The 27,053-nt window shown below is 40.7% G+C and overlaps 1 protein-coding gene and 1 pseudogene across 2 annotated transcripts in view; one reads left to right on the forward strand and one right to left on the reverse strand.

Annotated features, from left to right (window-relative positions):
• Positions 1–27,053, forward strand: part of LOC139468158 (SH2 domain-containing protein 4B-like) — a 229,191-nt gene that overhangs the window by 27,423 nt on the left and 174,715 nt on the right. The window lies entirely within an intron of this gene.
• Positions 5,311–6,792, reverse strand: LOC139468638 (uncharacterized; annotated as a pseudogene).

The following is a 27,053-nucleotide window of genomic DNA, read 5'->3' on the forward strand; positions in this document are numbered from 1 at the left end:
AAATACCTGAGGTTTTCTTTTGATGGGAGGTGTTATCAGTTCAGGGTTCTACCATTCGGGATCTCCACGTTCTGTTCTCGAGACTCCGCAGTGGCTCATTACACACCTTCAGTGGTGGACCGAGGTCGGGAATCTGTCCCGGGGGCTCCCCCTTGACACTCCCGTTTCGTCTCTCACAGTTCAAACTTTCTGAACGATCACACTGCCTCGGGACTATGGTCCAAGCAGGAGATCAATTCTGCATATCAATGTTTCAATGTGCTAGAACTGACAGCGGTCAGGTTGGTGTTCCAACGCTTCCTGGATCTGCTTCGTGGCCAAGTGGTTCGTCTAGAGACGGTCAACCAAACATCGATGACTTACATTCAGAAGCAGTAATATCCAGTAATACTCAGGTTTCTGGCTCAGCCTCCTGTTTTATTACCTTTATGACCGGACCTCCTATCCCAGAACGGGGCACTCCATCCGAATCCCAGGATTCAGTGGGTGGCTTGGCCACTGCCAGGAATCGCCTCCAGAAGAGCGGTATTCCTGCACGAGTTGCAGACACAATACTGGCTTTTTAGACCGCCTTCCGGTTATACTGCTCAGTAATGGTCCGGATTGTATCTTCTGCGGTCAATAAATATCAGTCCTTACTACTCAATAATACTCGTATTTGCACACGCACTTCTTCGATCCTCGAGGACCCTCTGGCCCAGCTCAGCGCGGTTATAGTCTCTCGTGATCTACGCCCCTGTATCACTTGTTCCAAAAAGTGTGTGTGTGGGGGTGTGTTTCGAGTTCTCGAATATGATCAGCCACAAATAATGGCTATTTCATAGTATATGGTCGTCCACGCCCTGCCTCTAACCACCGCCTCTCGACGGTGGTGCCTCACGATAAGGTTGGTTCCATTTATTTAACTCTTGTTTATTCATTGAAATAATCAAAATACGATGTATTTATTTATGCTTGTTGCTGACGGATGCCACTTCCTAGATTCTTCTTTAGGAGTCTATCTTGATGCAATAAGTGCCCCACGGAGGATTTAATCTGAAAGAGAATTTTACAAACCTGTAGAGGTTATGAAATCTCTGATGAAATCCTCCTTGGGGCATGGCCAGCCACCTCCCCACATTCCGTCAGCATTAGACATAAGGAAAGTGATTTGGGTGAGAGTTGCTTCCCCTGGCGTGACACGCCGTGGAGGGTTAGGCCCTGTAAGGGTGGTTGTATATCATACAAAAACAAAGTTTTTTGTGTGGTAACATTTTTATCCACCCGGCATATAATGCGGGGGGATATAGCGATCAGCCAGTCTGTCTGTCCGTCCGTCCCTCCGTCCGTCCGTCTGTCCGTCCGTAATCATTTCCTTTTCCGGGGCAGAATTCGAAAACCATTCTAGTTTATTTGATGGAAACTTGGCAAATCTATCAGGAACATACTGAAGTGGTGCCTTTTGATATTTTGGGATTTTTCTAATTTTTATTTTTTAAAATTTTTATGGAATGAAGTTGGACATAGACTCAATTGGGGATGGGGTTCATTTCCAGGGCAGAATTCGAAAACCATTCAGTGTATTTGATCGAAACTTGGCAAAGCTATCAGGCACATACTGAAGTGGTGCCTTTTGATATTTTGGGATTTTTCTAATTTTTATTTTGAACCAAGTCCTTTTGGTGTTTCCAGACTGACCAGAGTAACTTGCAGGTATTTTCAAAGTTTGAAAAGAATTGTATCTCATTTAGTTATTGTTTCTTGTAATTTGTCATTTGTTTACATAAAAAAAAAACCCACAGAAACACACTTGTTTTACTTTCCATTTCATATGGATGCGACCATGTTGGATCTTTTGTGGGTAAACAATGTATACTTCTTAAAGAACATTCAAATGTTGACTCATTACATACAGAATTGCACATTTACTAGTGGTTACTTTACAGACAGCTGCCGAGGGATATGTCATCTTTCTGATGACTCTTATTTATTAAGGAAAATGGTTACAACTATGTCATGTAGATTGCAATAAGTGCCCCAAGGAGGATTTCATCAGAGAATTCATAACCTCTACAGGTATGTAAAAATTTCTGTATTAGATTTAAAACATCAACCTGTACATATAGGATACTTAAGTGTAACACTCCATATTATAAATAATGGTTGATTCATTAGTCCCTGGAACACATATCCTTAGACAATGTAATACAATTGCGCTTTCCAATCTTGGAGACACAGAAGGATTTGGTAAACCTGGTATCGATGGCAAGTTATACGCTTTACACTTACAAGATAATGTATACAAGCGGAAAGAAGTTGCATTCACAGGTAATCTAGGAGATTTAAGTGATGTCGACGTTAGTAGACTCAATAAAAACACTTCATACAATCTTACTCACAACGATGATAATAAATGGACTATGATCGAAGAAAAAATCAAGTGGCTATTGAATATCGTCATTACCCCACCATATGTGATGATGGGTAAGGGACATCAATTAACTAAGATAATAAATAGTGGGATCGTACTCCTTGAGGGGGTCCAAATTATTAAAGGTGATAGCATTTCTCTTACTAAGATATTTATGACGTATAATATACATTTAATAAGGTTGATGTATACTCTCAAAACATTGAAGCAAGACCAATTAAAGACTATTATATGATATAATAATATACACAATGAGTTTATATCCGGCGCTCGATGAAGCGTCTGAAAAGATGGAAACTGTTGATGGATTTCGATTACATCAAATAAGCGACATAAAACATCAAATAGAGAAGGAGAGGGAGTTGAGACTTGGATTGTATAAAAAGTACCGCAGAGCTGTGAATGCTCTCGACGGAGTTGACACTGCGCTTGTAACATCTGGCATGGGTGTTGGTTTATTATCAACTATAATCGCCGCACCTATCGTGCTCGGCATGGAAATAGCCCCCGGAGTCTCAGGAGTGGCAGGAATAGCTATAAAATTTATTTCTTGTATGTTGCAAAAGAAAGCATTAAAACATGATACTATTCGGATACTCGCCGAAGCAAAGTTGAACAGCATTGAGGATCATATTTCAACAGCACTGGCTGATTGTAAGATATCCGAAGAGGAGTTTCGTTTAGTTTTGTCAGAACTCACCAAATACAACGCAATGAAGCAGGAGATTCGATCAAATTCTCGTAAGACCAGTGGTATTAGCGAAGACGAGAAAAAAAAGTTCATAGAACAGGGGAGACAACTAGCGCGTCAAATATTCCGTGCCAAAACCAAAGAACTGGTTGGAGATTAAAAATAGATTGTTTCCTATAGCTGGATCACACCACAGTAACTTAGTATAAGTATAAGTATATAATAATGGAGAATTACAAGCTAATCAAATGGCAAGAATTACCACAGGGTATATATTATATCAGAGATGTCAAACCAACCATATACGATGATCAATTGTTTCTTTCCAATTTTGAAAAAGAGTACATAGTCTGGTCTCCTAGTAAAATGAACGAAGAACTTAGTAAAAATGTTGAATATCACTTTGTTCAAAATAATGGTATGCGTATGAGTAAAAATGATACAGAATATTTTCATTACAATTTAGTTTAATCTCATGACGATTGTTGAATCGCATCGTCATTTTTGCATAAAAATCTCTCTCTGTAGTAGCAGTATAGGTATATAAATCTGGCTCCAGTGGAGTTGCGGGAGAACCCCCATTACCTATATTACTAAAGAAATTAATTAACATGCTCCCTTTGTCGAAATCTTTATAGATCATGGTTAACCAATCAGTGTTCAAAAATGGGTAAAACAAATATTGCCTCCAAGTTTATTTTGCTGTCCTTGCAGACGGTAACCCAGTCTCTGGTCACGCTCAGTTGCGTTGCGTATCATTCAGGTACTCACGGGGAAAAAACAATAACAAAGGCAACAACCAGTCCCAGGGAATTGCTTTAGATCAGTGCCCCTTCAATTTACAAGATATCACAATAACTCCCGGTATCCATTATGCACTCTGCTGACATCCACACGTTATATGAAGGTTGGGGTAAGTTTTGATGTGGAAGGCAGTTTGGTAGGGGGTAAGGGACTGGGAATAAAACTAAACATTATGCGCCTCCCGCAAAGTGAACTTATATACTTAACTGGAACTCCATTTGGAGACCTGTACCTATACTTAAACAATGCCCTGCAAACATTTTGTTTAAAGTGGGCAATTCCCGTCTGGTTTAAGTGTACTCCCCGAGAAGTGTAAACTGGGGTGTCATGCTGGATCTTAGGGTGGGAACATCTTAGAGGGCCTCTTCCCTGACCACTCCAGCAATCTGCTTATTGAATGCTTTTTCTTCTGAGTTCAATTTGCTTAAAATTGCTGGCCCCTTGCCAGGTTTGGCAAGACAACATGTCTGACCACACCTATTTTGTATTTGGGAGTTTCAGCTGAGCGTAAGTTAGGCCTAGATAGATCGTAATGTTCCTTTGTTCCCTTGGTACATCCAAGATAAATCACCAGGAACTTGGCTTGGGATGGCGGGCGATAAGTGTATCCACTGCCTTGCAAAAGTCCCTCCACTTCATTCCGCCCTTCACATGCCAGCAGGTACCCATCAGTCGGGAGTCTGAGGTAGTGGCCAGATGGTCATGGAATCTTTTTGTTGAAACACCCCATGCAATGTAACCTGCCATGTCAAGGAAAGAGAAATAAGAAAGGCATATGTTGGGTTCAAAGTCATAGTTGTGGCAGGACTTGTGGGCAGCCCTAAGCTATTATTATTATGAGTTATATTTGGTAACTTGAGTTACCAGCAAGCAGTAGCAACAGCAGCAGCAGCAGCAATGGGCAACTATGTTGCCAGCAGCAAAATACTAAGTTTCTGCTGAAAAGCAGACCTGAATTAAGTTAAGCCTAAAGGTTCCCATCCTCTGAGAAGCAGAGGGACTGAATAGATTCCCGCTGAAGAGCAGGGACCTGATAATTTTGATGATTATTTGGTGATTAAGTAAGTATTTACATTTGTAGCCCACAAGAACCACGCCAACAGCACGCATGTGCTAAGCCCGCACCAAAGACCATGAACCATGAGGGCCCCCCTAACTAGCCACAGACGTAAGAATTAAGTGTTACTTACTTGTTTTTGACTTACTACCTACATTTGGCATCAGGGCTTCGCGGATTTAGCTCGTGAAAATTTGCACTCCTTTGACTGAGAGGTGGATTCTGTCCCAGATATACAGGGAACTATCCCCAGTGCAAATCTTGGGTGGCTGAATGTGCATTCCCCCAAGCTCCCTGACATGGTTGCCCAAACGTCTGTTCACCTTCTTCCTGGCCATTTCCACCGCATCATAGCAGTTGGCTCCATGCCAGTGCCTCCTTGGCAGCATGTCAGACCAAGGGATGGTGGTCTGAGGCATTAGCAGATGGAGCCTCAACATAACAAGGTAATGTCCAGGTACAGCTGGCAGGCCTTCCTCTTGCAAATGTCGTTGGAGCCCAGATGGTCCTGTATGGCCCTGGGATGCTGGCCAGTCCTGGCTAGCTGTCGCTCAACCAGGGACATTAGCTCTTGCCACAGCTTCCCACCGTGAGCCATTCACAAGTAGTTGGAAGGCCAGCCAGACTGGCTCTCTACCAGGAAGCGTTGGGGCCGGGCCAGGTAACTTGCCCTATCAGCCACACTGAAAGCAACACAAACAAGGCACAGTGGAATGGTCACGATTAAACAATGCAGTCAAGTACACATTTTAGGTATGCGGATATATGATCTAAAGAAATCTGACCCCCATCTACCAAGCTGTTTGATTAAGTATTGACTCATGCCATTGACTGCTGCTGAGGTTGGTGCACCTATTCTGAAAGAATGAGAAGAGAAATCATTTGTGTTGAAGCCGCTGAGCGCCAAAGCCTTCTTTAGGACTGACTGAAACTGATATCTTGATAGAGCTGTGTTGTTGATCCGAACAAACTCTTGAGTCAGCATCGGTTGGGCGGTCATGGAAATAACCCTTGACAGCTGTGACTGGGCACAGAGGCTGATGTGGAATAGCTGCAAGGGTGATGGAAACCCTGTTTTGAGCCCCGTCACCTTTGGAGTGCCTAAGGATAAATGTTACCTGTCCCCGATCTGCTTGTAATATTATGTCCTTCATGGGAATGCCCAATCGGCCTGGTTTACTTTGTACCAGCTCACATGCTCTGAAAAATCCAAAGAAAGCAGCGGAAAACACAGCTGTGTAGAGTTTGGTTTCAGAGGTTGACATGCAAATAAATGGTACACTTGAAATAATGGCTTGGAGCAAATTGACTGTAACAGGTTTGCGAGTGTCAGTGTTGTGCTTGCCCTTACTCTTACCAGATATGAGCTTACGCACCAAGAAATGATCGGTGCAGTCCAACATTCCCCTTAGCTTGTGGTAGGTAGATATAGCAGAGACATAGGTTCTTACCATACTAATGGAGAATTCCTTCACTGACATGAAGCAGTGAAGTTGACGATGTGGTCAATTGGGACTGGCCATACCTGGGAAAGCCCATGTGTTGTTCTAAAACCCTGCAGCACCTCGACCGCTGTCTCGTATGTTGACCATGTGTTACTGGCCAATGACTGTTTGAGCAGTCTTCGTGCTTCTTCATTTATAGCGTCCATATGTTGTGTGGCAGTGGCGTTGGAGCCAGGTCTGCTGTTGGTGCTGCTTCCCGAAAACGTGCCCACTGGAATCTCGAGAGAGCATCAGCAATGACATTTGCGTTATTATTGATAAACTTAGCTTTAAAAAGAATGTTGTGCCTGAGGCATAGCAAAACCAGTTGTCTGACCAGAGACATAGCTCTTGGAACCTTACAGGACTGCTTGTTGATGATGTGAACTACTGCCTGGTTATCACAATAGAAAAGTACCCTCTTGTTCGCGAGTGTCTTACCCCAGAGTCTGACAGACAGTCCAACTGGAAAAAACTCCAACAAAGTCAAGTCCTTGGTCATGAGCATGTCAAACCATTGTTGTGGCTAATGACCACTCGCCCAGTGACCCTGGAAATAAGCCCCAAAACCTGCACTGCCTGCAATGTACCAATGTACTATTGTACTGAGCTTGCTGAAAAATTGAGACGCCATTATAATAGTCAAGAAACTCTAGCCAGATAGACAGATCTTCTTTCAACCCCTTTGTGAGATGTATGCGATTGAATGTTGATTGGACTGCACATTTGATCTATCAACCTGCGACAGAAAGCCTGACCCATGGGGATTGCTCTGCAAATAAAGTTAAGTTTTCGTCACCAGTGACTGTAGATCCCGTTTAGTTACCTTTTTAGAACCTTCAGTCAACATACCATTGATCTGGCAGCTCACCTCCTCTATCTTGTTGAGTGGTATCCTAACCTGCAATGCCACTGTGTCAATTTGCAACCCCAAAACATGATGTCAGTAGTAGGATGAACTGTCTTCTCTGGAGCTACGGGAACCCCAAAGAATTCAAGCATTTGCAAGCTTATATGTAGGTTATAGCTGCAATCCTGTGTACCTGCTTGGCCGCCAGTTAAGAAATCATTTAAGTAGTGCATAATCTGCTGGTTTGGAAGGTGATGCTGTATACACAACTGCAGAAAGGTACTGAAAGTTTCAAATATCCAACATGAAATTGAACAACCAAATGGCAAACATTTATCGACATAAAAGCTACCTTGGAAGGCGATTCCCAGGAGTTCAGAATCTGCTGGGGGAACTGGAATAATGCGAAATGCTGATTTAACATCAAATTTGGAGAGCAAAGCTCCTGGGCCCAACTCCTGGGCCATCCTAACTGCTTCATCAAAACGGGCCTAAGTGACTGAGCAATCGTGTGGAGAAATGTTGTCATTAATAGACTGCCCCTGTGGGTACGAAAGGTGATGTATTAGCCTGAAGCTTTCAGATGACTTACTCTCAGCAGATAGAGTTACCAACTCCTGCTTTTTAGGGATGAGGCCCAATACTGACACCTGTGTCATAGCGACTGAATTACGACAACCATTGTCTGAAGAAGGTTGGCTGACAGTCAATATACAATGAAATGGTGGTGAGGATTAACAACTGGGATTAGCGCCTAATACATAATGCCAATTAAGTTATGGAGACATGCACATGTCATGGTTACAGGGTAATTAGCCTTTTAAAACAAATGTTCTTCAGACAATGGTTGTCGTAAATCAGTCGCTATGACACCTGTATGTTCTGGAATGGAGGGTGAATGAAAGGCCCTGCCATTCTACCCAAGTCTATAGTCTGGAAGGTAATTTAAGGTACTGACATTTACTACAATATCTGAAAAACTATTGGACCTACTCCAGTCAAAGTTGGTATGAGATTATTAAACAGTCATACATAACTGGATATTACATTAAAGACAATTGGTGCATGAATAAAAAATCTGTCTATTTAGCTATCACTATATTTCATCAACAACCAGACCTGTTCGTCACGGGTGGAACGAGCATTCATTGAAACAGCCATCTACATTATGCTACCCCTGCGTCACAGGGCCATATGACACTCAGGCACGAATACGGCGTTAGCGTTTTTCGTCTCAACATGCGTGATTCCCGTGCACCCTTTCGAGTTGAGTTGATTGGTTAAACTGTGCTTGTTGCTTGTGAACACTGGCATAATGCAGCAAATAAGGCTTCAAGTTCTCAATTCTTACTGGTGTTGGTGCTGTTGACATTATGCTTGCCTGAGCAGTATTGTCTGCTCTGCTGGGTGCTGCTAGCTTGGGGCCTACTGGCCCCAGTAGCTTGAAAGCAAGTTGTGACTCATGAGAGGTACCCCTGCATTTTCCACATTTATGTGGAAATTTACATGCAAACCTGAAGCAGGAACCCTTGTTGAAATCCCAACAAACGTTTTCCTTAACTGAAGTAGTATTACTACCTACCATGCCAGGTGGATTCCTTGACCTGTTTTGATGCTGAATCATGTAACACAGCCACAGTTCATCGTCGATTCTACCCCATTGCCTCATCGGGTCCCACGCCATCCGGTGACGAAACTGCTTTTCTAGGTTGACCACCCGTCGCCACCGAATCTGAATGCTGCGTTACGTATAGGCTCCATGTATGACAGCATACCCTGCACTGTGTTAATAGAGGCACGTTTCTCAGTGTATATTGACATGAAAACGTAAAAGGATGTTGTCAATGCACCGATGCCAAGCGAGTTGCCTGGCAAGCTTTGAGGCTGTACTTGTGTCAATACCACCTTACCTGTGCTGTCTGTCATTAGTCTTCATCTTCTTCAGCTTCGTTGGCTTTAGGGGAAAGCACAGCAAGATCCACATATTCCCCTTTCCAAATCTTTATCCTGATGTTGCACCTCTGTCGTCAGATCTGCCATATGTCCTGTGGTATGTGTGCTGGTATCTCGTCTGCCTGCAACGCTGCTTTCTTGAACCTGGACCACTGAAATCTCGAAAGTGAATCAGCTATACCGTTTACATGCGTAGGAACATAAGATCTTTTAACAAGATATTATGTTGTAAACAGAGATGTATCGGGGCGCCTAAGTGTAGTGCTGGTCAAAACTCTCGTTTTCCGTATTTTAAGCAACATGACCAATCAATGCCACTGAATCACTCTGTACTTGTGTAATGAATTGTGATTGGCTCTTCACTCATAGCGTCTGTTACTTCCATTATCGATCGATATTTTCATGTACGTAGACTACATTCACATTGAATGTGACAGTTAAGGCTTGTAAATAATAACAAACGGCAAAAACATAATGGATATATATTTTTACACTATGAACGGTAAACAACTTGTATCATTGCAATGTGCGAGACAAGGCGAAGATCGTGAGATTGGCCGAGCACGCTCCCCTGCCTCGGCCTCAGTTAAACAGCTCATCGTCTATAATGCCCACCAATTATTTGGACCCCATTGGTAGCGTTGTAGCGAGGGACCACTGTATCTGTTGATCTGATGGCTCTTGAAACTCCTCCTTTCACTATATTTACACTATATCAGAGATTCCGTCTATCTGGTGATCTGTTGGCTCTTGAAACACCTCCTTTCACTATATTTACTCTACATCAGAGATTCCTTATATCTTGTGATCTGATAACTCTTGAAACTCCTCCTTTCACTATATTTACACTGTATCAGAGATGTCCATCTATCTTGTGATCTGATGGCTCTTGAAACTCCTCCTTTCACTATATTTACACTACATCAGAGATTCCGTCTATCTGGTGATCTGATGGCTCTTCAAACTCCTCCTTTCACTATATTTACACTATATCAGAGATGTCCATCTTTCTGGTGATCTGATGGCTCTTCAAACTCCTCCTTTCACTATATTTACAGTACATCAGAGATTCCGTCTATCTGGTGATCTGATGGCTCTTGAAACACCTCCTTTCACTATATTTACACTATACCAGAGATGTCCATCTATCTGGTGATCTGATAACTCTTGAAAGACATCTTTTCACTATATTTACACTATATCTGAGATGTCCATCTAACTGGTGATCTGATGGCTCTTGAGACTCCTCCTTTCACTATATTTACACTATATCAGAGATGTCCATCTATCTGTGACATGATGGCTCTTGAAACTCCTCCTTTCACTATATTTACACTATATCAGAGATGTCCATCTATCTGGTGATCTGATGGCTCTTGAAACTCCTCCTTTCACTATATTTACACTACATCAGAGATTCCGTCTATCTGGTGATCTGATGGCTCTTCAAACTCCTCCTTTCACTATATTTACGCTACATCAGAGATTCCGTCTATCTGGTGATCTGATGGCTCTTGAAACTCCTCCTTTCACTATATTTACAGTACATCAGAGATTCCGTCTAATTGGTGATCTGATGACTCTTGAAACACCTCCTTTCACTATATTTACACTATACCAGAGATGTCCATCTATCTGGTGATCTAATGGCTCTTGAAAGACATCTTTTCACTATATTTACACTATATCAGAGATGTCCATCTAACTGGTGATCTGATGGCTCTTGAGACTCCTCCTTTCACTATATTTACACTATATCAGAGATGTCCATCTATCTGTGACATGATGGCTCTTGAAACTCCTCCTTTCACTATATTTACACTATATCAGAGATGTCCATCTATCTGGTGATCTGATGGCTCTTGAAACTCCTCCTTTCACTATATTTACACTACATCAGAGATTCCGTCTATCTGGTGATCTGATGGCTCTTCAAACTCCTCCTTTCACTATATTTACGCTACATCAGAGATTCCGTCTATATGGTGATCTGATGGCTCTTGAAACTCCTCCTTTCACTATATTTACAGTACATCAGAGATTCCGTCTATCTGGTGATCTGATGGCTCTTGAAACACCTCCTTTCACTATATTTACACTATACCAGAGATGTCCATCTATCTGGTGATCTGATGGCTCTTGAAAGACATCTTTTGACTATATTTACACTATAACAGAGATGTCCATCTATCTGGTGATCTGATGGCTCTTGAAAGACATCTTTTGACTATATTTACACTATAACAGAGATGTCCATCTATCTGGTGATCTGATGGCTCTTGAAACTCCTCCTTTCAGTACCTTTGCACTGCATCAGAGATTCCGTCTATCTGGTGATCTGATAACTCTTGAAACACCTCCTTTTACTATATTTACACTACATCAGAGATTCCGTCTATCTGGTGATCTGATAACTCTTGAAACACCTCCTTTTACTATATTTACACTATATCAGAGATGTCCATCTAACTGGTGATATGATGGTTCTTGAAACTCCTCCTTTCACTATATTTACACTATATCAGAGATGTCCATCTATCTGGTGATCTGATGGCTCTTCAAACTCCTCCTTTCAGTACCTTTACACAACATCAGAGATGTCCATCTATCTTGTGATCTGATAACTCTTGAAACACCTCCTTCCACTATATATACACTACATCAGAGATTCCGTATATCTGGTGATCTGATGGCTCTTGAAACACCTCCTTTCAGTACCTTTACAGTACATCAGAGTCTCCGTCTATCTGGTGATCTGATGGCTCTTGAAACACCTCGTTTCACTAGATTGACACTACATCAGAGATTCTGTATATCTGGTGATCTGATGGCTCTTGAAACACCTTCTTTCAGTACCTTTACACTACATCAGAGTCTCCGTCTATCAGGTGATCTGATGGCTCTTGAAACTCCTCCTTTCAGTATATTTACACTACATCAGAGATTCCGTATATCTGGTGATCTGATGGCTCTTCAAACTCCTCCTTTCACTATATTTACACTATATCAGAGATGTCCATCTTTCTGGTGATCTGATGACTCTTGAAACACCTCCTTTCAGTACCTTTGCACTACATCAGAGATTCCGTCTATCAGGTGATCTGATGGCTCTTGAAACACCTCCTTTCACTATATTTACACTATATCAGAGATGTCCATCGTTCTGGTGATCTGATGACTCTTGAAACACCTCCTTTCAGTACCTTTGCACTACATCAGAGATTCTGTCTATCTGGTGATCTGATGGCTCTTGAAACTCCTTCTTTCACTAGATTAACACTATATCAGAGAGGTGCATCTATCTGTTGATATGATGGTTCTTGAAAATCCTCTTTTGACTATATTTACACTATATCAGAGATGTCTATCTATCTGGTGATCAGATGGCTCTTGAAACTCCTCCTTTCACTATATTTACACTATATCAGAGATGTCCATCTATCTGGTGATCTGACGGCTCTTGAAACTCCTGCTTTCACTATATTTACACTATATCAGAGATGTCCATCTATCTGCTGATCTGATGGCTCTTGAAACACCTACTTTCAGTACCTTTACACTACATCAGAGATTCCGTCTATCTGGTGATCTGATAACTCTTGAAACACATCCTTTTACTACATTTACACTACATCAGAGATGTCCATCTATCTGGTGATCTGATGGCTCTTCAAACTCCTCCTTTCACTATATTTACACTACATCAGAGATTCCGTCTATCTGGTGATCTGATGGCTCTTGAAACACCTCCTTTCACTATATTTACACTACATCAGAGATTCCGTCTATCTGGTGATCTGATGGCTCTTGAAACTCCTCCTTTCACTATATTTACTCTACATCGGAGATTCCATCTATCTGGTGATCTGTTGGCTTTTGAAACTCCTCCTTTCACTATATTTACACTATATCAGAGATGTCCATCTTTCTGGTGATCTGATGACTCTTGAAACACCTCCTTTCAGTACCTTTGCACTACATCAGAGATTCCGTCTAACAGGTGATCTGATGGCTCTTGAAACACCTCCTTTCACTATATTTACACTACATCAGAGATTCCGTCTATCTGGTGATCTGATGGCTCTTGAAACTCCTCCTTTCACTATATTTACACTATAGCAGAGATGTCCATCTAACTGGTGATCAGATGGCTCTTGAAACACCTCTATTCAGTACCTTTGCATTACATCAAAGATTCCGTCTATCTGGTGATCTGATAATTCTTGAAACACCTCCTTTTACTACATTTACACTACATCAGAGATTCTGTATATCTGGTGATCTGATGGCTCTTGAAACACCTCCTTTCAGTATCTTTACGCTACATCAGAGTCTCCGTCTATCTGGTGATCTGATGGCTCTTGAAACACCTCCTTTTACTACATTTACTCTACATCAGAGATTCCATCTATCTGGTGATCTGTTGGCTTTTGAAACTCCTCCTTTCACTATATTTACACTATATCAGAGATGTCCATCTATCTGGTGATCTGATGACTCTTGAAATACCTCCTTTCAGTATCTTTACACTACATCAGAGTCTCCGTCTATCAGGTGATCTGATGGCTCTTGAAACACCTCCTTTTACTACATTTACTCTACATCAGAGATTCCATCTATCTGGTGATCTGTTGGCTTTTGAAACTCCTCCTTTCACTATATTTACACTATATCAGAGATGTCCATCTATCTGGTGATCTGATGACTCTTGAAACACCTATTCAGTACCTTTGCACTATAGCAGAGATGTCCATCTATCTGGTGATCTGATGGCTCTTGAAACACCTCCTTTCACTATATTTACACTACATCAGAGATTCCGTCTATCTGGTGATCTGATGGCTCTTGAAACTCCTCCTTTCACTATATTTACACTATAGCAGAGATGTCCATCTATTTCTTGATCTGATGGCTCTTGAAACACCTCCTTTCACTATATTTACACTATATCAGAGATGTCCATCGTTCTGGTGATCTGATGACTCTTGAAACACCTCCTTTCAGTACCTTTGCACTACATCAGAGATTCTGTCTATCTGGTGATCTGATGGCTCTTGAAACTCCTTCTTTCACTAGATTAACACTATATCAGAGAGGTGCATCTATCTGTTGATATGATGGTTCTTGAAAATCCTCTTTTGACTATATTTACACTATATCAGAGATGTCTATCTATCTGGTGATCAGATGGCTCTTGAAACTCCTCCTTTCACTATATTTACACTATATCAGAGATGTCCATCTATCTGGTGATCTGACGGCTCTTGAAACTCCTGCTTTCACTATATTTACACTATATCAGAGATGTCCATCTATCTGCTGATCTGATGGCTCTTGAAACACCTACTTTCAGTACCTTTACACTACATCAGAGATTCCGTCTATCTGGTGATCTGATAACTCTTGAAACACATCCTTTTACTACATTTACACTACATCAGAGATGTCCATCTATCTGGTGATCTGATGGCTCTTCAAACTCCTCCTTTCACTATATTTACACTACATCAGAGATTCCGTCTATCTGGTGATCTGATGGCTCTTGAAACACCTCCTTTCACTATATTTACACTACATCAGAGATTCCGTCTATCTGGTGATCTGATGGCTCTTGAAACTCCTCCTTTCACTATATTTACTCTACATCGGAGATTCCATCTATCTGGTGATCTGTTGGCTTTTGAAACTCCTCCTTTCACTATATTTACACTATATCAGAGATGTCCATCTTTCTGGTGATCTGATGACTCTTGAAACACCTCCTTTCAGTACCTTTGCACTACATCAGAGATTCCGTCTAACAGGTGATCTGATGGCTCTTGAAACACCTCCTTTCACTATATTTACACTACATCAGAGATTCCGTCTATCTGGTGATCTGATGGCTCTTGAAACTCCTCCTTTCACTATATTTACACTATAGCAGAGATGTCCATCTAACTGGTGATCAGATGGCTCTTGAAACACCTCTATTCAGTACCTTTGCATTACATCAAAGATTCCGTCTATCTGGTGATCTGATAATTCTTGAAACACCTCCTTTTACTACATTTACACTACATCAGAGATTCTGTATATCTGGTGATCTGATGGCTCTTGAAACACCTCCTTTCAGTATCTTTACGCTACATCAGAGTCTCCGTCTATCTGGTGATCTGATGGCTCTTGAAACACCTCCTTTTACTACATTTACTCTACATCAGAGATTCCATCTATCTTGTGATCTGTTGGCTTTTGAAACTCCTCCTTTCACTATATTTACACTATATCAGAGATGTCCATCTATCTGGTGATCTGATGACTCTTGAAATACCTCCTTTCAGTATCTTTACACTACATCAGAGTCTCCGTCTATCAGGTGATCTGATGGCTCTTGAAACACCTCCTTTTACTACATTTACTCTACATCAGAGATTCCATCTATCTGGTGATCTGTTGGCTTTTGAAACTCCTCCTTTCACTATATTTACACTATATCAGAGATGTCCATCTATCTGGTGATCTGATGACTCTTGAAACACCTATTCAGTACCTTTGCACTATAGCAGAGATGTCCATCTATCTGGTGATCTGATGGCTCTTGAAACACCTCCTTTCACTATATTTACACTACATCAGAGATTCCGTCTATCTGGTGATCTGATGGCTCTTGAAACTCCTCCTTTCACTATATTTACACTATAGCAGAGATGTCCATCTATTTCTTGATCTGATGGCTCTTGAAACACCTCCTTTCACTATATTTACACTATAGCAGAGATGTCCATCTAACTGGTGATCAGATGGCTCTTGAAACACCTCCATTCAGTACCTTTGCACTACATCAGAGATTCCGTCTATCTGGTGATCTGATAACTCTTGAAACACCTCCTTTTACTACATTTACACTATAGCAGAGATGTCCATCTAACTGCTGATCAGATGGCTCTTGAAACACCTCCATTCAGTACCTTTGCACTACATCAGAGATTCCGTCTATCTGGTGATCTGATAACTCTTGAAACACCTCCTTTTACTACATTTACACTACATCAAAGATTCCGTATATCTGGTGATCTGATGGCTCTTGAAACACCTCCTTTCACTATATTGACACTATATCAGAGATGTCCATCTATCTGGTGATCTGATGACTCTTGAAATACCTCCTTTCAGTATCTTTACACTACATCAGAGTCTCCGTCTATCCGGTGATCTGATGGCTCTTGAAACACCTCCTTTTACTACATTTACTCTACATCAGAGATGTCCATCTATCTGGTGATCTGATGACTCTTGAAACACCTATTCAGTACCTTTGCACTATAGCAGAGATGTCCATCTATCTGGTGATCTGATGGCTCTTGAAACACCTCCTTTCACTATATTTACACTATAGCAGAGATGTCCATCTATCTGGTGATCTGATGGCTCTTGAAACACCTCCTTTCACTATATTTACACTACATCAGAGATTCCGTCTATTTGGTGATCTGATGGCTCTTGAAACTCCTCCTTTCACTATATTTACACTATAGCAGAGATGTCCATCTATCTGGTGATCTGATGGCTCTTGAAACACCTCCTTTCACTATATTTACACTACATCAGAGATTCCGTCTATTTGGTGATCTGATGGCTCTTGAAACTCCTCCTTTCACTATATTTACACTATATCTGAGATGTCCATCTAACTGGTGATCTGATGGCTCTTGAGACTCCTCCTTTCACTATATTTACACTATATCAGAGATGTCCATCTATCTGTGACATGATGGCTCTTGAAACTCCTCCTTTCACTATATTTACACTATATCAGAGATGTCCATCTATCTGGTGATCTGATGGCTCTTGAAACTCCTCCTTTCACTATATTTACACTACATCAGAGATTCCGTCTATCTGGTGATCTGATGGCTCTTCAAACTCCTCCTTTCACTATATTTACGCTACATCAGAGATTCCGTCTATCTGGTGATCTGATGGCTCTTGAAACTCCTCCTTTCACTATATTTACAGTACATCAGAGATTCCGTCTAATTGGTGATCTGATGACTCTTGAAACACCTCCTTTCACTATATTTACACTATACCAGAGATGTCCATCTATCTGGTGATCTAATGGCTCTTGAAAGACATCTTTTCACTATATTTACACTATATCAGAGATGTCCATCTAACTGGTGATCTGATGGCTCTTGAGACTCCTCCTTTCACTATATTTACACTATATCAGAGATGTCCATCTATCTGTGACATGATGGCTCTTGAAACTCCTCCTTTCACTATATTTACACTATATCAGAGATGTCCATCTATCTGGTGATCTGATGGCTCTTGAAACTCCTCCTTTCACTATATTTACACTACATCAGAGATTCCGTCTATCTGGTGATCTGATGGCTCTTCAAACTCCTCCTTTCACTATATTTACGCTACATCAGAGATTCCGTCTATATGGTGATCTGATGGCTCTTGAAACTCCTCCTTTCACTATATTTACAGTACATCAGAGATTCCGTCTATCTGGTGATCTGATGGCTCTTGAAACACCTCCTTTCACTATATTTACACTATACCAGAGATGTCCATCTATCTGGTGATCTGATGGCTCTTGAAAGACATCTTTTGACTATATTTACACTATAACAGAGATGTCCATCTATCTGGTGATCTGATGGCTCTTGAAAGACATCTTTTGACTATATTTACACTATAACAGAGATGTCCATCTATCTGGTGATCTGATGGCTCTTGAAACTCCTCCTTTCAGTACCTTTGCACTGCATCAGAGATTCCGTCTATCTGGTGATCTGATAACTCTTGAAACACCTCCTTTTACTATATTTACACTACATCAGAGATTCCGTCTATCTGGTGATCTGATAACTCTTGAAACACCTCCTTTTACTATATTTACACTATATCAGAGATGTCCATCTAACTGGTGATATGATGGTTCTTGAAACTCCTCCTTTCACTATATTTACACTATATCAGAGATGTCCATCTATCTGGTGATCTGATGGCTCTTCAAACTCCTCCTTTCAGTACCTTTACACAACATCAGAGATGTCCATCTATCTTGTGATCTGATAACTCTTGAAACACCTCCTTCCACTATATATACACTACATCAGAGATTCCGTATATCTGGTGATCTGATGGCTCTTGAAACACCTCCTTTCAGTACCTTTACAGTACATCAGAGTCTCCGTCTATCTGGTGATCTGATGGCTCTTGAAACACCTCGTTTCACTAGATTGACACTACATCAGAGATTCTGTATATCTGGTGATCTGATGGCTCTTGAAACACCTTCTTTCAGTACCTTTACACTACATCAGAGTCTCCGTCTATCAGGTGATCTGATGGCTCTTGAAACTCCTCCTTTCAGTATATTTACACTACATCAGAGATTCCGTATATCTGGTGATCTGATGGCTCTTCAAACTCCTCCTTTCACTATATTTACACTATATCAGAGATGTCCATCTTTCTGGTGATCTGATGACTCTTGAAACACCTCCTTTCAGTACCTTTGCACTACATCAGAGATTCCGTCTATCAGGTGATCTGATGGCTCTTGAAACACCTCCTTTCACTATATTTACACTATATCAGAGATGTCCATCGTTCTGGTGATCTGATGACTCTTGAAACACCTCCTTTCAGTACCTTTGCACTACATCAGAGATTCTGTCTATCTGGTGATCTGATGGCTCTTGAAACTCCTTCTTTCACTAGATTAACACTATATCAGAGAGGTGCATCTATCTGTTGATATGATGGTTCTTGAAAATCCTCTTTTGACTATATTTACACTATATCAGAGATGTCTATCTATCTGGTGATCAGATGGCTCTTGAAACTCCTCCTTTCACTATATTTACACTATATCAGAGATGTCCATCTATCTGGTGATCTGACGGCTCTTGAAACTCCTGCTTTCACTATATTTACACTATATCAGAGATGTCCATCTATCTGCTGATCTGATGGCTCTTGAAACACCTACTTTCAGTACCTTTACACTACATCAGAGATTCCGTCTATCTGGTGATCTGATAACTCTTGAAACACATCCTTTTACTACATTTACACTACATCAGAGATGTCCATCTATCTGGTGATCTGATGGCTCTTCAAACTCCTCCTTTCACTATATTTACACTACATCAGAGATTCCGTCTATCTGGTGATCTGATGGCTCTTGAAACACCTCCTTTCACTATATTTACACTACATCAGAGATTCCGTCTATCTGGTGATCTGATGGCTCTTGAAACTCCTCCTTTCACTATATTTACTCTACATCGGAGATTCCATCTATCTGGTGATCTGTTGGCTTTTGAAACTCCTCCTTTCACTATATTTACACTATATCAGAGATGTCCATCTTTCTGGTGATCTGATGACTCTTGAAACACCTCCTTTCAGTACCTTTGCACTACATCAGAGATTCCGTCTAACAGGTGATCTGATGGCTCTTGAAACACCTCCTTTCACTATATTTACACTACATCAGAGATTCCGTCTATCTGGTGATCTGATGGCTCTTGAAACTCCTCCTTTCACTATATTTACACTATAGCAGAGATGTCCATCTAACTGGTGATCAGATGGCTCTTGAAACACCTCTATTCAGTACCTTTGCATTACATCAAAGATTCCGTCTATCTGGTGATCTGATAATTCTTGAAACACCTCCTTTTACTACATTTACACTACATCAGAGATTCTGTATATCTGGTGATCTGATGGCTCTTGAAACACCTCCTTTCAGTATCTTTACGCTACATCAGAGTCTCCGTCTATCTGGTGATCTGATGGCTCTTGAAACACCTCCTTTTACTACATTTACTCTACATCAGAGATTCCATCTATCTGGTGATCTGTTGGCTTTTGAAACTCCTCCTTTCACTATATTTACACTATATCAGAGATGTCCATCTATCTGGTGATCTGATGACTCTTGAAATACCTCCTTTCAGTATCTTTACACTACATCAGAGTCTCCGTCTATCAGGTGATCTGATGGCTCTTGAAACACCTCCTTTTACTACATTTACTCTACATCAGAGATTCCATCTATCTGGTGATCTGTTGGCTTTTGAAACTCCTCCTTTCACTATATTTACACTATATCAGAGATGTCCATCTATCTGGTGATCTGATGACTCTTGAAACACCTATTCAGTACCTTTGCACTATAGCAGAGATGTCCATCTATCTGGTGATCTGATGGCTCTTGAAACACCTCCTTTCACTATATTTACACTACATCAGAGATTCCGTCTATCTGGTGATCTGATGGCTCTTGAAACTCCTCCTTTCACTATATTTACACTATAGCAGAGATGTCCATCTATTTCTTGATCTGATGGCTCTTGAAACACCTCCTTTCACTATATTTACACTATATCAGAGATGTCCATCGTTCTGGTGATCTGATGACTCTTGAAACACCTCCTTTCAGTACCTTTGCACTACATCAGAGATTCTGTCTATCTGGTGATCTGATGGCTCTTGAAACTCCTTCTTTCACTAGATTAACACTATATCAGAGAGGTGCATCTATCTGTTGATATGATGGTTCTTGAAAATCCTCTTTTGACTATATTTACACTATATCAGAGATGTCTATCTATCTGGTGATCAGATGGCTCTTGAAACTCCTCCTTTCACTATATTTACACTATATCAGAGATGTCCATCTATCTGGTGATCTGACGGCTCTTGAAACTCCTGCTTTCACTATATTTACACTATATCAGAGATGTCCATCTATCTGCTGATCTGATGGCTCTTGAAACACCTACTTTCAGTACCTTTACACTACATCAGAGATTCCGTCTATCTGGTGATCTGATAACTCTTGAAACACATCCTTTTACTACATTTACACTACATCAGAGATGTCCATCTATCTGGTGATCTGATGGCTCTTCAAACTCCTCCTTTCACTATATTTACACTACATCAGAGATTCCGTCTATCTGGTGATCTGATGGCTCTTGAAACACCTCCTTTCACTATATTTACACTACATCAGAGATTCCGTCTATCTGGTGATCTGATGGCTCTTGAAACTCCTCCTTTCACTATATTTACTCTACATCGGAGATTCCATCTATCTGGTGATCTGTTGGCTTTTGAAACTCCTCCTTTCACTATATTTACACTATATCAGAGATGTCCATCTTTCTGGTGATCTGATGACTCTTGAAACACCTCCTTTCAGTACCTTTGCACTACATCAGAGATTCCGTCTAACAGGTGATCTGATGGCTCTTGAAACACCTCCTTTCACTATATTTACACTACATCAGAGATTCCGTCTATCTGGTGATCTGATGGCTCTTGAAACTCCTCCTTTCACTATATTTACACTATAGCAGAGATGTCCATCTAACTGGTGATCAAATGGCTCTTGAAACACCTCTATTCAGTACCTTTGCATTACATCAAAGATTCCGTCTATCTGGTGATCTGATAATTCTTGAAACACCTCCTTTTACTACATTTACACTACATCAGAGATTCTGTATATCTGGTGATCTGATGGCTCTTGAAACACCTCCTTTCAGTATCTTTACGCTACATCAGAGTCTCCGTCTATCTGGTGATCTGATGGCTCTTGAAACACCTCCTTTTACTACATTTACTCTACATCAGAGATTCCATCTATCTTGTGATCTGTTGGCTTTTGAAACTCCTCCTTTCACTATATTTACACTATATCAGAGATGTCCATCTATCTGGTGATCTGATGACTCTTGAAATACCTCCTTTCAGTATCTTTACACTACATCAGAGTCTCCGTCTATCAGGTGATCTGATGGCTCTTGAAACACCTCCTTTTACTACATTTACTCTACATCAGAGATTCCATCTATCTGGTGATCTGTTGGCTTTTGAAACTCCTCCTTTCACTATATTTACACTATATCAGAGATGTCCATCTATCTGGTGATCTGATGACTCTTGAAACACCTATTCAGTACCTTTGCACTATAGCAGAGATGTCCATCTATCTGGTGATCTGATGGCTCTTGAAACACCTCCTTTCACTATATTTACACTACATCAGAGATTCCGTCTATCTGGTGATCTGATGGCTCTTGAAACTCCTCCTTTCACTATATTTACACTATAGCAGAGATGTCCATCTATTTCTTGATCTGATGGCTCTTGAAACACCTCCTTTCACTATATTTACACTATAGCAGAGATGTCCATCTAACTGGTGATCAGATGGCTCTTGAAACACCTCCATTCAGTACCTTTGCACTACATCAGAGATTCCGTCTATCTGGTGATCTGATAACTCTTGAAACACCTCCTTTTACTACATTTACACTATAGCAGAGATGTCCATCTAACTGCTGATCAGATGGCTCTTGAAACACCTCCATTCAGTACCTTTGCACTACATCAGAGATTCCGTCTATCTGGTGATCTGATAACTCTTGAAACACCTCCTTTTACTACATTTACACTACATCAAAGATTCCGTATATCTGGTGATCTGATGGCTCTTGAAACACCTCCTTTCACTATATTGACACTATATCAGAGATGTCCATCTATCTGGTGATCTGATGACTCTTGAAATACCTCCTTTCAGTATCTTTACACTACATCAGAGTCTCCGTCTATCCGGTGATCTGATGGCTCTTGAAACACCTCCTTTTACTACATTTACTCTACATCAGAGATGTCCATCTATCTGGTGATCTGATGACTCTTGAAACACCTATTCAGTACCTTTGCACTATAGCAGAGATGTCCATCTATCTGGTGATCTGATGGCTCTTGAAACACCTCCTTTCACTATATTTACACTATAGCAGAGATGTCCATCTATCTGGTGATCTGATGGCTCTTGAAACACCTCCTTTCACTATATTTACACTACATCAGAGATTCCGTCTATTTGGTGATCTGATGGCTCTTGAAACTCCTCCTTTCACTATATTTACACTATAGCAGAGATGTCCATCTAACTGGTGATCTGATGGCTCTTGAAACACCTCAATTCAGTACCTTTGCACTGCATCAGAGATTCCGTCTATCTGGTGATCTGATAACTCTTGAAACACCTCCTTTTACTACATTTACACTACATCAGAGATTCCGTATATCTGGTGATCTGATGGCTCTTGAAACACCTCATTTCAGTATCTTTACACTACATCAGAGTCTCTGTCTATCAGGTGATCTGATGGCTCTTGAAACACCTCCTTTTACTACATTTACTCTACATCAGAGATTCCATCTATCTGGTGATCTGTTGGCTTTTGAAACTCCTCCTTTCACTATATTTACACCATACCAGAGATGTCCATCTATCTGGTGATCTGATGGCTCTTGAAAGACATCTTTTCACTATATTTACACTATATCAGAGATGTCCATCTAACTGGTGATCTGATTGCTCTTGAGACTCCTCCTTTCACTATATTTACACTATATCAGAGATGTCCATCTATCTGTGACATGATGGCTCTTGAAACTCCTCCTTTCACTATATTTACACTATATCAGAGATGTCCATCTATCTGGTGATCTGATGGCTCTTGAAACTCCTCCTTTCACTATATTTACACTACATCAGAGATTCCGTCTATCTGGTGATCTGATGGCTCTTCAAACTCCTCCTTTCACTATATTTACACCATACCAGAGATGTCCATCTATCTGGTGATCTGATGGCTCTTGAAAGACATCTTTTCACTATATTTACACTATATCAGAGATGTCCATCTAACTGGTGATCTGATTGCTCTTGAGACTCCTCCTTTCACTATATTTACACTATATCAGAGATGTCCATCTATCTGTGACATGATGGCTCTTGAAACTCCTCCTTTCACTATATTTACACTATATCAGAGATGTCCATCTATCTGGTGATCTGATGGCTCTTGAAACTCCTCCTTTCACTATATTTACACTACATCAGAGATTCCGTCTATCTGGTGATCTGATGGCTCTTCAAACTCCTCCTTTCACTATATTTACGCTACATCAGAGATTCCGTCTATCTGGTGATCTGATGGCTCTTGAAACTCCTCCTTTCACTATATTTACAGTACATCAGAGATTCCATCTATCTGGTGATCTGATGGCTCTTGAAACACCTCCTTTCACTATATTTACACTATACCAGAGATGTCCATCTATCTGGTGATCTGATGGCTCTTGAAAGACATCTTTTGACTATATTTACACTATAACAGAGATGTCCATCTATCTGGTGACATGATGGCTCTTGAAAGACATCTTTTGACTATATTTACACTATATCAGAGATGTCCATCTATCTGGTGATCTGATGGCTCTTGAAACTCCTCCTTTCATTATATTTACACTATATCAGAGATGTCCATCTATCTGGTGATCTGATGGCTCTTGAGACACCTCCTTTCAGTACCTTTGCACTGCATCAGAGATTCCGTGTATCTGGTGATCTGATAACTCTTGAAACACCTCCTTTTACTACATTTACACTACATCAGAGATTCCGTCTATCTGGTGATCTGTTGGCTCTTGAAACTCCTCCTTTTTACCATATTTACACTACATCAGAGATGTCCATCTATCTGGTGATCTGATGACTCTTGAAACACCTCCTTTCAGTACCTTTGCACTACAATAGAGTCTCCGTCTGACTGGTGACCTGATGGCTCTTCAAACTCCTCCTTTCACTATATTTACACTATATCAGAGATGTCCATCTAACTGGTGATATGATGGTTCTTGAAACTCCTCCTTTCACTATATTTACACTATATCAGAGATGACCATCTATCTGGTGATCTGATGGCTCTTCAAACTCCTCCTTTCAGTACCTTTACACTACATCAGAGATGTCCATCTATCTTGTGATCTGATAACTCTTGAAACACCTCCTTTCACTATATATACACTACATCAGAGATTCCGTATATCTGGTGATCTGATGGCTCTTGAAACACCTCCTTTCAGTACCTTTACAGTACATCAGAGTCTCCGTCTATCTGGTGATCTGATGGCTCTTGAAACACCTCGTTTCACTAGATTGACACTACATCAGAGATTCTGTATATCTGGTGATCTGATGGCTCTTGAAACACCTCCTTTCACTATATTTACACTATATCAGAGATGTCCATCTTTCTGGTGATCTGATGACTCTTGAAACACCTCCTTTCAGTACCTTTGCACTACATCAGAGATTCCGTCTATCAGGTGATCTGATGGCTCTTGAAACACCTCCTTTCACTATATTTACACTATATCAGAGATGTCCATCGTTCTGGTGATCTGATGACTCTTGAAACACCTCCTTTCAGTACCTTTGCACTACATCAGAGATTCTGTCTATCTGGTGATCTGATGGCTCTTGAAACACCTCCTTTCACTAGATTGACACTACATCAGAGATTCCGTCTATCTGGTGATCTGATAACTCTTGAAACACATCCTTTTACTACATTTACACTACATCAGAGATGTCCATCTATCTGGTGATCTGATGGCTCTTCAAACTCCTCCTTTCACTATATTTACACTACATCAGAGATTCCGTCTATCTGGTGATCTGATGGCTCTTGAAACACCTCCTTTCACTATATTTACACTATATCAGAGATTCCGTCTATCTGGTGATCTGATGGCTCTTGAAACTCCTCCTTTCACTATATTTACTCTACATCGGAGATTCCATCTATCTGGTGATCTGTTGGCTTTTGAAACTCCTCCTTTCACTATATTTACACTATATCAGAGATGTCCATCGTTCTGGTGATCTGATGACTCTTGAAACACATCCTTTCAGTACCTTTGCACTACATCAGAGATTCTGTCTATCTGGTGATCTGATGGCTCTTGAAACACCTCCTTTCACTATATTTACACTACATCAGAGATTCCGTCTATATGGTGATCTGATGGCTCTTGAAACTCCTTCTTTCACTAGATTAACACTATATCAGAGAGGTGCATCTATCTGTTGATATGATGGTTCTTGAAACTCCTCTTTTGACTATATTTACACTATATCAGAGATGTCCATCTATCTGGTGATCTGATGGCTCTTGAAACTCCTCATTTCACTATATTTACACTATATCAGAGATGTCCATCTATCTGGTGATCTGATGGCTCTTGAAACTCCTGCTTTCACTATATTTACACTATATCAGAGATGTCCATCTATCTGCTGATCTGATGGCTCTTGAAACACCTCCTTTCACTATATTTACACTATATCAGAGATGTCCATCGTTTTGGTGATCTGATGACTCTTGAAACACCTCCTTTCAGTACCTTTGCACTACATCAGAGATTCTGTCTATCTGGTGATCTGATGGCTCTTGAAACACCTCCTTTCACTATATTTACACTACATCAGAGATTCCGTCTATATGGTGATCTGATGGCTCTTGAAACTCCTTCTTTCACTAGATTAACACTATATCAGAGAGGTGCATCTATCTGTTGATATGATGGTTCTTGAAACTCCTGCTTTCACTATATTTACACTATATCAGAGATGTCCATCTATCTGCTGATCTGATGGCTCTTGAAACACCTCCTTTCACTATATTTACACTATATCAGAGATGTCCATCGTTCTGGTGATCTGATGACTCTTGAAACACCTCCTTTCAGTACCTTTGCACTACATCAGAGATTCTGTCTATCTGGTGATCTGATGGCTCTTGAAACACCTCCTTTCACTATATTTACACTACATCAGAGATTCCGTCTATATGGTGATCTGATGGCTCTTGAAACTCCTTCTTTCACTAGATTAACACTATATCAGAGAGGTG

The sequence above is a fragment of the Haliotis cracherodii genome, unplaced genomic scaffold (assembly GCF_022045235.1).
Source record: "Haliotis cracherodii isolate W230 unplaced genomic scaffold, xgHalCrac1.p SCAF_2, whole genome shotgun sequence".
NCBI lineage: Eukaryota > Metazoa > Mollusca > Gastropoda > Lepetellida > Haliotidae > Haliotis > Haliotis cracherodii.